Source organism: Acipenser ruthenus, chromosome 3 (genome assembly GCF_902713425.1).
Source record: "Acipenser ruthenus chromosome 3, fAciRut3.2 maternal haplotype, whole genome shotgun sequence".
Classification (NCBI taxonomy): Eukaryota; Metazoa; Chordata; class Actinopteri; order Acipenseriformes; family Acipenseridae; genus Acipenser; species Acipenser ruthenus.
Window position 1 is genome coordinate 92,579,692 of NC_081191.1, and position 13,992 is coordinate 92,593,683.

At 42.7% G+C, this 13,992-nt stretch overlaps 1 protein-coding gene across 1 annotated transcript in view; it reads left to right on the forward strand.

Annotated features, from left to right (window-relative positions):
* The first annotated feature begins 3,352 nt into the window (after positions 1-3,352).
* vill (villin-like) overlaps positions 3,353-13,992 on the forward strand; it is a 41,993-nt gene continuing 31,353 nt past the window's right edge. Inside the window, exon 1 of the mRNA XM_033993886.3 lies at positions 3,353-3,650. The gene's annotated coding sequence lies outside the window, so the exon portion shown is untranslated. The remainder of the gene's footprint in view (positions 3,651-13,992) is intronic.

The following is a 13,992-nucleotide window of genomic DNA, read 5'->3' on the forward strand; positions in this document are numbered from 1 at the left end:
CACATCACACATTCAAGACACACGTTGTGTTTACCCTACACATCACACATTCAGGACACACATTGTGTTTACACATCACACATTCAGGACACACATTGTGTTTACCCTACACATACAGGAGGACACACATTGTGTTTACCCTACACATCACACATTCAGGACACATATTGTGTTTACCCTACACATCACACATTCAGGACACACGTTGTGTTTACCCTACACATCACACATTCAAGACACACGTTGTGTTTACCCTACACATCACACATTCAGGACACACATTGTGTTTACCCTACACATCACACATTCAGGACACATATTGTGTTTACCCTACACATCACACATTCAGGACACACGTTGTGTTTACCCTACACATCACACATTCAAGACACACGTTGTGTTTACCCTACACATCACACATTCAGGACACACATTGTGTTTACCCTACACATACAGGAGGACACACATTCAGGACACACATTGTGTTTACCCTACACATCACACATTCAGGACACATATTGTGTTTACCCTACACATCACACATTCAAGACACACGTTGTGTTTACCCTACACATCACACATTCAGGACACACATTGTGTTTACCCTACACATACAGGAGGACACACATTCAGGACACACATTGTGTTTACCCTACACATACAGGAGGACACACATTCAGGACACACATTGTGTTTACCCTACACATCACACATTCAGGACACATATTGTGTTTACCCTACACATCACACATTCAAGACACACGTTGTGTTTACCCTACACATCACACATTCAGGACACACATTGTGTTTACCCTACACATACAGGAGGACACACATTCAGGACACATATTGTGTTTACCCTACACATCACACATTCAGGACACACGTTGTGTTTACCCTACACATCACACATTCAAGACACACGTTGTGTTTACCCTACACATCACACATTCAGGACACATTGTGTTTACCCTACACATCACACATTCAGGAAACACATTCTGTTTACCCTACACATTACATTCAGGACACACATTGTGTTTACCCTACACATCACACATTCAGGACACATATTGTGTTTACCCTACACATCACACATTCAAGACACACGTTGTGTTTACCCTACACATCACACATTCAGGACACACATTGTGTTTACCCTACACATCACACATTCAGGACACGCATTGTGTTTACCCTACACATCACACATTCAGGAGGATGCACATTGTGTTTACCCTACACATCACACATTCAGGAGGATGCACATTATATGTGGCAGCTGCATACTTGTATACAGTGCATGCACATGATTGCTTTCAGACTCTCTTCATGGTCTAAACAAGAGTTCTTTAGGAGAACCATTAATTAGGGTTACCACGTGGCTCCAGATTAACTGGACGCTGTGAGACAGAATGGGATTTCAAACTTGCCCCTAAATTGAAGTAAATGAATGTGTAAATGAACCATCCTCAGCTACAATTAATAATGGCGCTTAAATACCCATGTGAGCGTCAAATAATTGTATTATACTAAGAATGAATTGCAGCCAGTCGCTATTTTTTTCTGTTTGTTAAAATTCAGTCACATCATCATCTCGTTGCTCTATCAATAGATTAGCTATTCGTTCATTAAGATCTGATCAGAAGCAGCTGATCAGTGGGACTTGTTTGCTGCACCCAAGCAATTCCACCACAGCAGGATTAATCTCAGCAAAGGTGGAGCTAATTTATACGTGAATTACTTTCAATTTAGGGGGAGTTTTGAAATCCCGGTCTGTCTCAAAGCGTCCGGTTAATCTGGAGCCATATGGTAACCCTACATTAATGTTGATTTTATTTCAGGAAAGAAAATAAGATGCTTTGCTCAGAGCGAAGGGAGACTACTTGGTAATCATCTTTCTGTGCCACATTACAGGAACATGGGTATAATGAATTGGAATTCCAAAATATTGAATTGCAGAAACAGTCGTGTGCACATGTATTAGAACACCCCATTGCTTCTGTAGTTCAGCAGTGTGCACATGTATTAGAACAGCCCATTGCTTCTGTAGTTCAGCAGTGTGCACATGTATTCGAACACCCCATTGCTTCTGTAGTTCAGCAGTGTGCACATGTATTAGAACACCCCATTGCTTCTGTAGTTCAGCAGTGTGCACATGTATTAGAACACCCCATTGCTTCTGTAGTTCAGAAGTGTGCACATGTATTAGAACACCCCATTGCTTCTGTAGTTCAGCAGTGTGCACATGTATTAGAACACCCCATTGCTTCTGTAGTTCAGCAGTGTGCACATGTATAAGAACACCCCATTGCTTCTGTTTTGATTTGTTGTGCATATCAAATCAAACCACTGGAACTGAAAACCTTGGGAAATTGTCAAAATAGGCAAATTAGTGATTGTCAAATTTAACTGATGACTTCATAGGCCACGCATGCAAGCAATTTAAAATAGTAAGAGAAAAGGAACGCATAGCCACAAATGGTAAAATGCATGACACTTTTTAGAAGTTTAAGATGCCCAATTAAACCACAAAGTGGTCTAACATTTTCACACGAGTGCCTATGTCACTGATTACTGACTGAAAATGTAAATCGTCACCCCCAGAGGTTTCATGCAGGTAGGTATATAAAATATGACGAGTCTTCAGGCGTTGTAGTATATGTGCACATTCTTGTATGTCTAAACATGTACAGTGAGTGTGAGATGCAGTCAGACAGCATCCACACACACCAGGGTATTCTGCACTAATCATATACCCTAAACGTGTTATTGGTTTTTTAGCAAGTTTCATCTCAATTGGACAAGTGGATCTCTATATATAACCTATATGTTAAAATGTAAGTATGGGAAACTGTGCACGGAGAGAACCTCCGTATCTACTGTATATGTACTTTACCCCTGGATTATGATATGAATAAGGTACTGAGCAAGGTTCAGCAGAACTGAGTTTGATAGATAGATTCTCTTCTTTGCAAAAATACCCTTCAAAGAGATGCGTGTTCCTAATCTTTCACTTCTTACCTGCTCAGTATGTATGCTGTGTGAATCTCATGTCATTACCTATTGTTTCAATGCTAACTTCATATTTCAGCATATAGTTAATGTCCCTGCTTCTGAAAGCTGCATATCTGAAGAGAGAGAGAGAGGCTTTAACATGACCACTACAGGTGTGCAGCTGTCATTGTGTATACATAGAAGTAAAACACGCAAACGCAAACTAGTTATTTGATAAAAGTAAAATACCGTTTGGAGCTGTGTTTAGAAAATGTGAATCTTTAATTGCACAGAACTTTGTCACAGCGGGTGTCTCCTCCCCACAGATATCAGAATGGTTTACCCTGTGTTTGTTTAACGGTCAGCTGTCTATGCAGAACTTTCTTAAACCAATCTCGGTCTAAGCAGTTTGTTGAAAACGCAGGTAAAATAAATATATGTTTTACAAACTTAGTTGTGACGACATGATGTTTATGTGTTAGTTTGTTTTTTATTTTTCTTGGTTAATAACACGCTACATTCTATCATCTTCGTCTTTAAATGTGATTTATGTAATGACAAAAACGAAACGCCAGCAATTAGTTCAGTGCACTCAAGCTGCGTCGAAGCGTGTCAAGTTCGGACAGAGTTCAGTGTTCCTGCTTTTGATGTGGGTGAGTAAACTTCTCTCCTCGATATTATGTATATTTTTAAAATACTATTATGAATGTGTGTTTTTTTTTTTCTAAAGTAAGTTTAGCTATTTTTGTCAAATCAGCAGTGGTAATGTAGATTGACCTCAAATGGTGTCGCTTATTAATGCAAGCCACATACTGAGAACACTGCAGGGCTTGCCCCTTGTCTTTCTGAGCAGTGTTACCTTGTTGTGAATGCTGTGAACACTGCAGGGCTTGCCCCTTGTCTTTCTGAGCAGTGTTACCTTGTTGTGAATGCTGTGAACACTGCAGGGCTGCCCCTTGTCTTTCTGAGCAGTGTTACCTTGTTGTGAATGCTGTGAACACTGCAGGGCTTGCCCCTTGTCTTTCTGAGCAGTGTTACCTTGTTGTGAATGCTGTGAACACTGCAGGGCTTGCCCCTTGTCTTTCTGAGCAGTGTTACCTTGTTGTGAATCCTGTGAACACTGCAGGGCTTGCCCCTTGTCTTTCTGAGCAGTGTTACCTTGTTGTGAATGCTGTGAACACTGCAGGGCTTGCCCCTTGTCTTTCTGAGCAGTGTTACCTTGTTGTGAATGCTGTGAACACTGCAGGGCTTGCCCCTTGTCTTTCTGAGCAGTGTTACCTTGTTGTGAATGCTGTGAACACTGCAGGGCTTGCCCCTTGTCTTTCTGAGCAGTGTTACCTTGTTGTGAATGCTGTGAACACTGCAGGGCTTGCCCCTTGTCTTTCTGAGCAGTGTTACCTTGTTGTGAATGCTGTGAACACTGCAGGGCTTGCCCCTTGTCTTTCTGAGCAGTGTTACCTTGTTGTGAATGCTGTGAACACTGCAGGGCTGCCCCTTGTCTTTCTGAGCAGTGTTACCATGTTGTGAATGCTGACTCGTCTGTGCAGATCACTGGAAATGGGACTGCATCGCAACAGGTCGTCTATCCAAGCTGAGGTACAGTTCTACACAAGAGAGCAGGCAGACCATCGTCACAGGATTATTTTATACGAAGGGCATACTGTTCAAAATCAATGGGCATAAAATGTAGGGTTTTCACAAAAAATAGTTTAAGCTAGCCATTATTGACTCTCTTTATACAGACATTTAGTTTCCTCTGTATATTTGTTGAGGCTAAAACTTCTTATCAAGTTGAGCTGCTTTAATGCAAAGAGCAGTAGGGTATCCTGGTCTATCATTTTAACTGAAGCACGTTTGGGTTTTAATACATGCATTGTCTGTCTAGCTGCGCACTTTGCAATGTTTTTTTTTGTTTTCCAAAATGAACTTAAATAAGTACTGTTACAGAGTTTTATTGGACTTGATGATATCCCTCAAGCAGTATCACATACTAATATATACAGTATATGTATCTTTTTACAATATGACACTAAACTATTTTGTATAAGGGGTTCATATGCAATGTGGTATTATTGATGTATCACGCGTATCAAGGATTTGACTTGGCTCTTAAGGTTTTGACCAGGCTATGAAAAGCAAGTCCTCTTTAGAATAATATCATCGTTTTTGTTCTTCCTCCTCCTCTTTAATGTGTTGTCTGTACAGTCCCAGCGTTTGCACAACACAGGTTTTAAGGCTGTAGTTCTGGTATCTGCCAACAGGTGGTAGTATTGTGTGCCTCTGAAATAAATGAAATGTGGTTCTTGTGACTGAGATGCTTTGCATAGTAAATGAGACTGGTACCCAATTAACCTGAACAATCCTGGCTGCCCCCAGTAGTACACTCCAGTATTTACTTTTAAATATTCATTTGGTATGATGGTTAAATACCGTAGGGATGCAATCAAAGTTTGCAGAAAAGAGAAGCGTCTTTGGTCTTGACGTGATCAGTCAGATCAGCGGTGATTTGCATCAGGTTGTCTTTGCCGTCTTAATCCTTTAAAATACAAGGGACATGTGTGGCCCACAAATGAAAATCATGCAAACTTGAATCATTTAAAGCATGGTTTCCAATGTACTGACAGGTTGGGTCTGGTCATTTGTCAGTTTCCTCTTGAGTCGCTCTCAAATGTGTTTTAAAAATAAACCGTTTGCACAGCCACTCAGTTCTTTGTGTATCTGAAGGGGTTACACAGTGAGGATGTCCTAAAGAAAATATGTATTGTTTTGTACAAAAGGTCAGAGAGAATGTCATGTAAACTACAGTGGAAACGGGGAAGCTTGAAACAGGACAGCCCTTATACAGTACATGCTGTGCTGCAGAATAGCACAAGGGGGCGCTGTGTTTATAGTTTTGTTTCTACATTGCATTTTATTTTACAAGTGATTTCTTGCATATTGTTTTGTTGATTGTATTGCCTATTCTGTAAGGTTTGCATAATGCAGTCAGTATAAACTGACATCAGGGTTCCTTATTAAAAGTGGAATATCCTGCGAATTACATTTCAAGATGTTGTTACATTAGAGCAGCAGTGTGGAGTAGTGGTTAGGGTTCTGGACTCTTGACCGGAGGGTTGTGGGTTCAATCCCTGGTGGGGGACACTGCTGCTGTACCCTTGAGCAAGGTACTTTACTTAGATTGCTTTAGTAAAAACCCAACTGTATAAATGGGTAATTGTATGTAAAAATAATGTGATATCTTGTAACAATTGTAAGTCGCCCTGGATAAGGGTGTCGGCTAAGAAATAAATAATAATTAAAAGACCACCTTGAAACTAAAATAAAGAAATGCAGTTTTTTTTTAGAGCAGGGCTGTCCAATCACAGTCCTGAGGACCATTATTTCACTCCACGTTAAACAGGTACAGTTATATAATGAACTACTTCAGGGTCTGGATGGAGGATTAATTGGTTAAATTAAACAATTTAGAACAGGATTGGAACCAAGACCAGGACTGGAGGTACCAGCTTTGGCCACTCCTGATTTTGAGATAGTCCGATACCTGGGTCATAGGCTGACAAGGACTCTGGACATGCTGCAGATCCTGATTTAGAGAGAGTCTGATACCTGGCTCGCAGGCTGACATGGTCTCTGGACATGCTGCAGATCCTGATTTAGAGAGAGTCTGATACCTGGATCACAGGCTGACATGAACTCTGGACATGCTGCAGATCCTGATTTAGAGAGAGTCCAATACCTGGATCACAGGCTGACATGAACTCTGGACATGCTGCAGATCCTGATTTAGAGAGAGTCTGATACCTGGATCACAGGCTGACATGAACTCTGGACATGCTGCAGATCCTGATTTAGAGAGAGTCCAATACCTGGCTCGCAGGCTGACATGGTCTCTGGACATGCTGCAGATCCTGATTTAGAGAGAGTCTGATACCTGGATCACAGGCTGACATGAACTCTGGACATGCTGCAGATCCTGATTTAGAGAGAGTCTTTACCTGGATCACAGGCTGACATGAACTCTGGACATGCTGCAGATCCTGATTTAGAGAGAGTCTGATACCTGGCTCGCAGGCTGACATGGTCTCTGGACATGCTGCAGATCCTGATTTAGAGATAGTCCGATACCTGGATCACAGGCTGACATGAACTCTGGACATGCTGCAGATCCTGATTTAGAGAGAGGCCGATACCTAGCTCGCAGGCTGACATGGTCTCTGGACATGCTGCAGATCCTGATTTAGAGAGAGTCTGATACCTGGCTCGCAGGCTGACATGGTCTCTGGACATGCTGCAGATCCTGATTTAGAGATAGTCCGATACCTGGCTCGCAGGCTGACATGAACTCTGGACATGCTGCAGATCCTGATTTAGAGAGAGTCTGATACCTGGATCACAGGCTGACAAGGACTCTGGACATGCTGCAGATCCTGATTTAGAGAGAGTCTGATACCTGGATCACAGGCTGACAAGGACTCTGGACATGCTGCAGATCCTGATTTAGAGATAGTCTGATACCTGGATCACAGGCTGACATGAACTCTGGACATGCTGCAGATCCTGATTTAGAGAGAGTCTGATACCTGGATCACAGGCTGACAAGGACTCTGGACATGCTGCAGATCCAACTTCAGGGTTAAATGCCTTTGTCTGTGGCCTGAAGGTGCTGTCAGGTTTGGTGGACCCACTTTTCAAACAAGCTGCATTCTGCTTTCTGAGGGTATGGAGCACAGGAGGCTAAACTCTTGAAGAATGCTCTTAACAGACACTTGGTGCATTTGGTGTGAGTGTACAATTGTTACACGATTGTGGGCACATACTATTTCTCTTGTTGAAGAATGAAAACATGCTCTATCCTTGACACAAAACAAAGCCAGGTATTGTTTAATATGGGGTAGTGAACCTTATCAGAGGGGAAATGCACATTCACAGCTTTGGAGTTTAGTTATTTTAAAACCCGTCTCTTTATGTTCCACAGCATACGCTGCACATTGCTCTCAGTACAGTAAGTGCACACACACATTGCTGTCAGTACAGTAAGTGCACACACACACACATTGCTCTCAGTACAGTAGTTTAATTTCTTTAACACTGGAACCTGACTGCTTGGAAACCAAGTTTGTTATCCGAGATGCTGGATCTGTCGAGATTATCTCTGGAAGGAGAATGGCTTGTTATAAGAGTGCTGCTGCTGACGCCCCTGTAAGCAAACCCAACCTGGAAGCAGCAGGTTTAATTGACATAGTCACACAGGCCCACAACTAGAACAATGGCATTCACACCAAAGTCAACAGAAGGTGCCAGGACATTTTTGTGTGCTGCAGTCAGCATGTGGCATAGCTTCAAGAATTCAAATCCGGCTTCAGTTTACTGAACCGTCTCTAGTGTATGTGTGGTCTTTCACCAAGACAAAAAACACGACCTGCAAAAGAGAAGCAAGCAGGGCCGTCAATTGGATCTTACATTTTAAACTTTAAAGTAGCTTTTATTCAATGTATCATTCTACCAATGTAAAAAAAAACTCCTATACTTTGGCTATAAGTCCATCTCTATACAAAGAGAATGTTATCGCTCTCCCACTGCATGAGAGAGCTGGCTGTGCTTGCTGTCCATGCCTGCCTAATCCTTCCTTAGTTGGCAGTGCTTACTGTCCATGTCTAGAAGACTGGCTGTACCTCCTCTACGCTCCCCTGCCTCCAGAGCCCGCTCCTTCTCCACCCTCACCCCGCAGTGGTGGAACGACCTTCCTACGTATGTCAGGACTGCCCAGTCCCTCACCACCTTCCGACGGCTCCTCAAGAAACACCTCTTCAGACAACACCTGTAAAACTCAACTCTTCCCTTCTGGACAATATAGCACTCTGCCTTTAATGCCCTTTAACTTGCACTTACCTGCTCCCTATTTTACTGTATTTAATCCTGCACTTAATCCAATCTGTACCATTTTGTATTTCACGTGCACTTGTATCTAACCCTGATGTAACTATCAACACTGTTATCTGCTCTTGAACTGCCCCAATGTGTTTTGTATTTGCTCTTATTAGGACTGAAGTCATTGTATTTTGTATCTTGCTCTTAATTGTGCAGTAATTCTTGATATGTATTTTATTTTGTATACAACTGTAAGTCGCCCTGGGTAAGGGTGTCTGCTAAGAAATAAATAATAATAATAATAATAATAATAATAATAATAATAATACTAATGTCTGTCTAATCTTTCCCTGATGTTCTATCACTGTATTTCTCATTGGGTGCACTGGCTCGGGATAGGATTTTTATTAAAGGTCTTAATCTCATGGTCTTAATTGTTATGCAAGCAGGATGAAAGGGACATGTGCAGTGAAGAAGACCTCAGTCCACTGTTAGTGCTGTTAGTAACTATGTTCTGTCTGTGTGGGGCCCTACACCTGCTGTACTGGCAGGGTACTCATGAATGCTGTGTATTAACAGGGCAGCAGTTAACAGCACTGGCAGGGTACTCATGAATGCTGTGTATTAACAGGGCAGCAGTTAACAGCACTGGCAGGGTACTCATGAATGCTGTGTAAACAGGGCAGCAGTTAACAGCACTGGGGTAGTCATGAATGCTGTGTATTAACAGGGCAGCAGTTAACAGCACTGGCAGGGTGCTCATGAATGCTGTGTATTAACAGGGCAGCAGTTAACAGCACTGGCAGGGTACTCATGAATGCTGTGTATTAACAGGGCAGCAGTTAACAGCACTGGCAGGGTACTCATGAATGCTGTGTATTAACAGGGCAGCAGTTAACAGCACTGGCAGGGTACTCATGAATGCTGTGTATTAACAGGGCAGCAGTTAACAGCACTGGCAGGGTACTCATGAATGCTGTGTAAACAGGGCAGCAGTTAACAGCACTGGGGTAGTCATGAATGCTGTGCATTAACAGGGCAGCAGTTAACAGCACTGGCAGGGTGCTCATGAATGCTGTGTATTAACAGGGCAGCAGTTAACAGCACTGGCAGGGTACTCATGAATGCTGTGTATTAACAGGGCAGCAGTTAACAGCACTGGGGTAGTCATGAATGCTGTGCATTAACAGGGCAGCAGTTAACATCACTGGCAGGGTGCTCATGAATGCTGTGTATTAACAGGGCAGCAGTTAACAGCACTGGCAGGGTACTCATGAATGCTGTGCATTAACAGGGCAGCAGTTAACAGCACTGGCAGGGTGCTCATGAATGCTGTGTATTAACAGGGCAGCAGTTAACAGCACTGGGGTAGTCATGAATGCTGTGCATTAACAGGGCAGCAGTTAACAGCACTGGCAGGGTGCTCATGAATGCTGTGTATTAACAGGGCAGCAGTTAACAGCACTGGCAGGGTGCTCATGAATGCTGTGTATTAACAGGGCAGCAGTTAACAGCACTGGGGTTGTCGTGAATGCTGTGTATTAACAGGGCAGCAGTTAACAGCACTGGATTTTCCTGTCTGACTGCATTTTAGTAACAACAGCTAAGATAACATTACTTTTATGACATGGAAAGAGAGAAACATGAAACGCTGTTAACTGTTGCTATTCTTTATTTGAAATTTGAATTATGTCCAGTTCCATTAAAAAGAAAATGGGATGGATTTTTTTCTGTTAGTTTGTTTTTTCAAGGAAAGTTGAATTCCTGAATGCTGTCCAACTCCAGCTGCTCTCCCAGGATTCTAAAGCAAGGGCAGCTGCTCCTCCCAAAGTAACTAGCGCTGTGTTGTGTTGTGTTGTAAGAGGCCAGCCCTCTTGGTGTGTGTTTCTGAGTGTTCAGTGACTGCCTCCAATCCAGTTCAGGGTGTATACCTTGCTCCCTCATCACTGTGTCAGACCCACGAGTGAAGCACTCTCAAATTGATTAGAGGAAGCCACCAAACAATTAAACATACCTTAAATATAAGTAACAAACAGACGAACCCCCGAGAGCAACGCATTTAGTCTGTTTGTATGGTACAATAGGAAGCACTTTTAATAAAAGCATGTCATGGTTTTCCAGGTACAGTAGTAACCTCTGAAATACTATTGAAATCAAATGAAATGTATGCAGCAATGCACCGTTCTCGATGAGCAGTGGCCTCTTCTCAATTCCAACATTTCTTCCGGTCTCTCCTGTGAGCGAATCGAGAGACAGGTTTCAGCCACATCGCTGCCAAGCAATAACACAGAGAAGCACATCTGTTCCTTCTTTCACCAGCTCAGTGAAGAACAACAACAGGGAGCTGCTTCCCAGTCATACTGGAACAATTCCAGCACAGTAACTGTGCATGCAAAATACACAAAGAGTCCAGTCTCACTGCTGCGTTACAATAATACAGCTTGAGAACAGTTCCTCTGTTCATAATCCCCTCGGCTTGAAAACAAACCACCACAGCAGCACCTGGGCTGTATGACATCATCACCTGTGTGGCATTAAAAACACCTGACTCTGGAAGTAGAGGCAATGGGGGCTGGTTTCACAAAGCACTTTTAGAGAGCAGTCAAATCCAATGCACTTCCATAAAAATCAACACACACCTATCCTTTAATCACATGGGCGTGCTGAGTAGATTTCTACTGAGCTTTATTGTTCTGTCTTAAATATTGTTTTTTAATATGAGTTTTGTAAGTGTAATGGGGTGCGGTGTTGTCTGTGTAATGGGGTGCGGTGTTGTCTGTGTAATGGGGTAGAGTTTTGTAAGTGTAATGGGGGCAGTGTTGTCTGTGCAATGAGGTAGAGTTTTGTAAGTGTAATGGGGGCATTGTTGTCTGTGTAATGGGGTAGAGTTTTGTAAGTGTAATGGGGCAGTGTTGTCTGTGTAATGGGGTAGAGTTTTGTAAGTGTAATGGGGTAGAGTTTTGTAAGTGTAATGGGGTAGAGTTTTGTAAGTGTAATGGGGTGCGCTGTTGTCTGTAATGGGGTGCGGTGTTGTCTGTGCAATGGGGTAGAGTTTTGTAAGTGTAATGGGGTGCGCTGTTGTCTGTGTAATGGGGTAGAGTTTTGTAAGTGTAATGGGGGCGGTGTTGTCTATGTAATGGGGTGCGCTGTTGTCTGTGCAATGGGGTAGAGTTTTGTAAGTGGTAATGGGGTGCGACATTGTCTGTGTAATAGGGGGCGGTGTTGTCTGTGCAATGGGGTAGAGTTTTGTAAGTGTAATGGGGTGCGACATTGTCTGTGCAATGGGGTAGAGTTTTGTAAGTGTAATGGGGGCAGTGTTGTCTGTGTAATGAGGTAGAGTTTTGTAAGTGTAATGGGGGCAGTGTTGTCTGTGTAATGGGGTAGAGTTTTGTAAGTGTAATGGGGTCAGTGTTGTCTGTGTAATGGGGTAGAGTTTTTTAAGTGTAATGGGGTGCGGTGTTGTCTGTGCAATGGGGTAGAGTTTTGTAAGTGTAATGGGGTGCGGTGTTGTCTGTGCAATGGGGTAGAGTTTTGTAAGTGTAATGGGGTGCGCTGTTGTCTGTGTAATGGGGTAGAGTTTTGTAAGTGTAATGGGGTGCGCTGTTGTCTGTGCAATGGGGTAGAGTTTTGTAAGTGTAATGGGGTGTGGTGTTGTCTGTGTAATGGAAGTACATAGAAAGCTAGATTAAACAGACACCTGATCTGTTGCTTTAACTCTGGGAGCCAGGCCGGGTCCCCTGATCTAACTCACACTGGCTCCCCTGATCTTCCTCACACTGGCTGGTTAAGGCAGTACATCCGCCAGCGCTGCAGTGATAATGAACAGACTGGGGTTAAATCCCCATCCCAATAAAGCCTGTGGGAATGGGGCTGGAGCCTTAATAAGGTAATTGTTTTAATAGGGAATTAAGGCTCCAGCCACAGTATAAAAGACCCACTCCAGACTCAGAGCAGGGAGAGTAAGTGAGAGCGAATGCTACCAGCCAGCGAACGAGGTACTCGTTTTTATAAAAGGAACTACAGTGTGTGCTTATTACTTTGGCCCGTGTGCCATTTTGTTTAGTATTGTGTTTTGTTTAAACTGTTTGTTTATTTTTTGTTACATGGAATAGAGAAAATAACAGCAGATTTTATTCTGCTTGGTTTAAATGATCTGTCTGTTTACAGCACACATTCCATACACTTGAGTGACCTAAATTCACAAATCTCCTATACGCTGTTAGTTCATAAGGATTGGCAGAGGAAGTGGAAGCGAGTGGTAAGGTCATCTGAAGTTGCATATTCTTGAGAAGGTAGTTAAATTAGCCAACGGCACCTTCTAACGAACAACTGCTAGCAGCTGGAAAAAACTGACACACCCAAGATAGTAAACTTAATAATAGTGGGTTAACATAAATGGTAATTTCTTGCTGGCAAGCCATTTTCAGGGCTACCTCAGCACATGACATATAGTCCCATCTTTTGAACACATCTCAACTGGTGTACACACATACACTGCTTTAATTTCTGTGTAACCTGAACTTTTCTGTTCCTTCATGTTTTAAGTATCTCACTCAGATCATGCAACAACATGGGCGGACATTCTTAACCATTTTAAAATTCTCTTGTTATAGTAAGAAGGAATACATCCTTAACTATATCTCCCCTGTAACACCCTCTGTCTGGGGAAACAGGATAAGATCTGGTTACTTTGAATTTCAAAGGACCTTTTGAAATTCAGGCTTTGGCTGGGTCGGGGGCATGTAAAAGTACCAACACCCAGTAACAGGGCGCGTTACTATTGGCTAAGTGCCAGAAACAGGGGAGTGGGAAACGCCCTGTGTTAAGGGGTATTTAACATCTTGTAAAGTCGTAAGAATTTGAATCTGTCTGTTCTGTGCTTGGGACATGATTCCCTGCATCAGTGGCGGAGCAATAGCAGGTGCAGCAGGTACAACTCTGCACACAGGCCCACGCACTCAGAGGGCCCCGGAGGGTTTCGAAAGTTTATTTATTTATTTATTTATTTTTTAACAATGATAATATCCTTCACATTTTTATTTGCAGATGTTACACATTTGTATAACTGTAGCTGCCGGTGTGTGGTGCCATTAATTCAGATTGGATCCTCCCTCATTTCAACCGGTA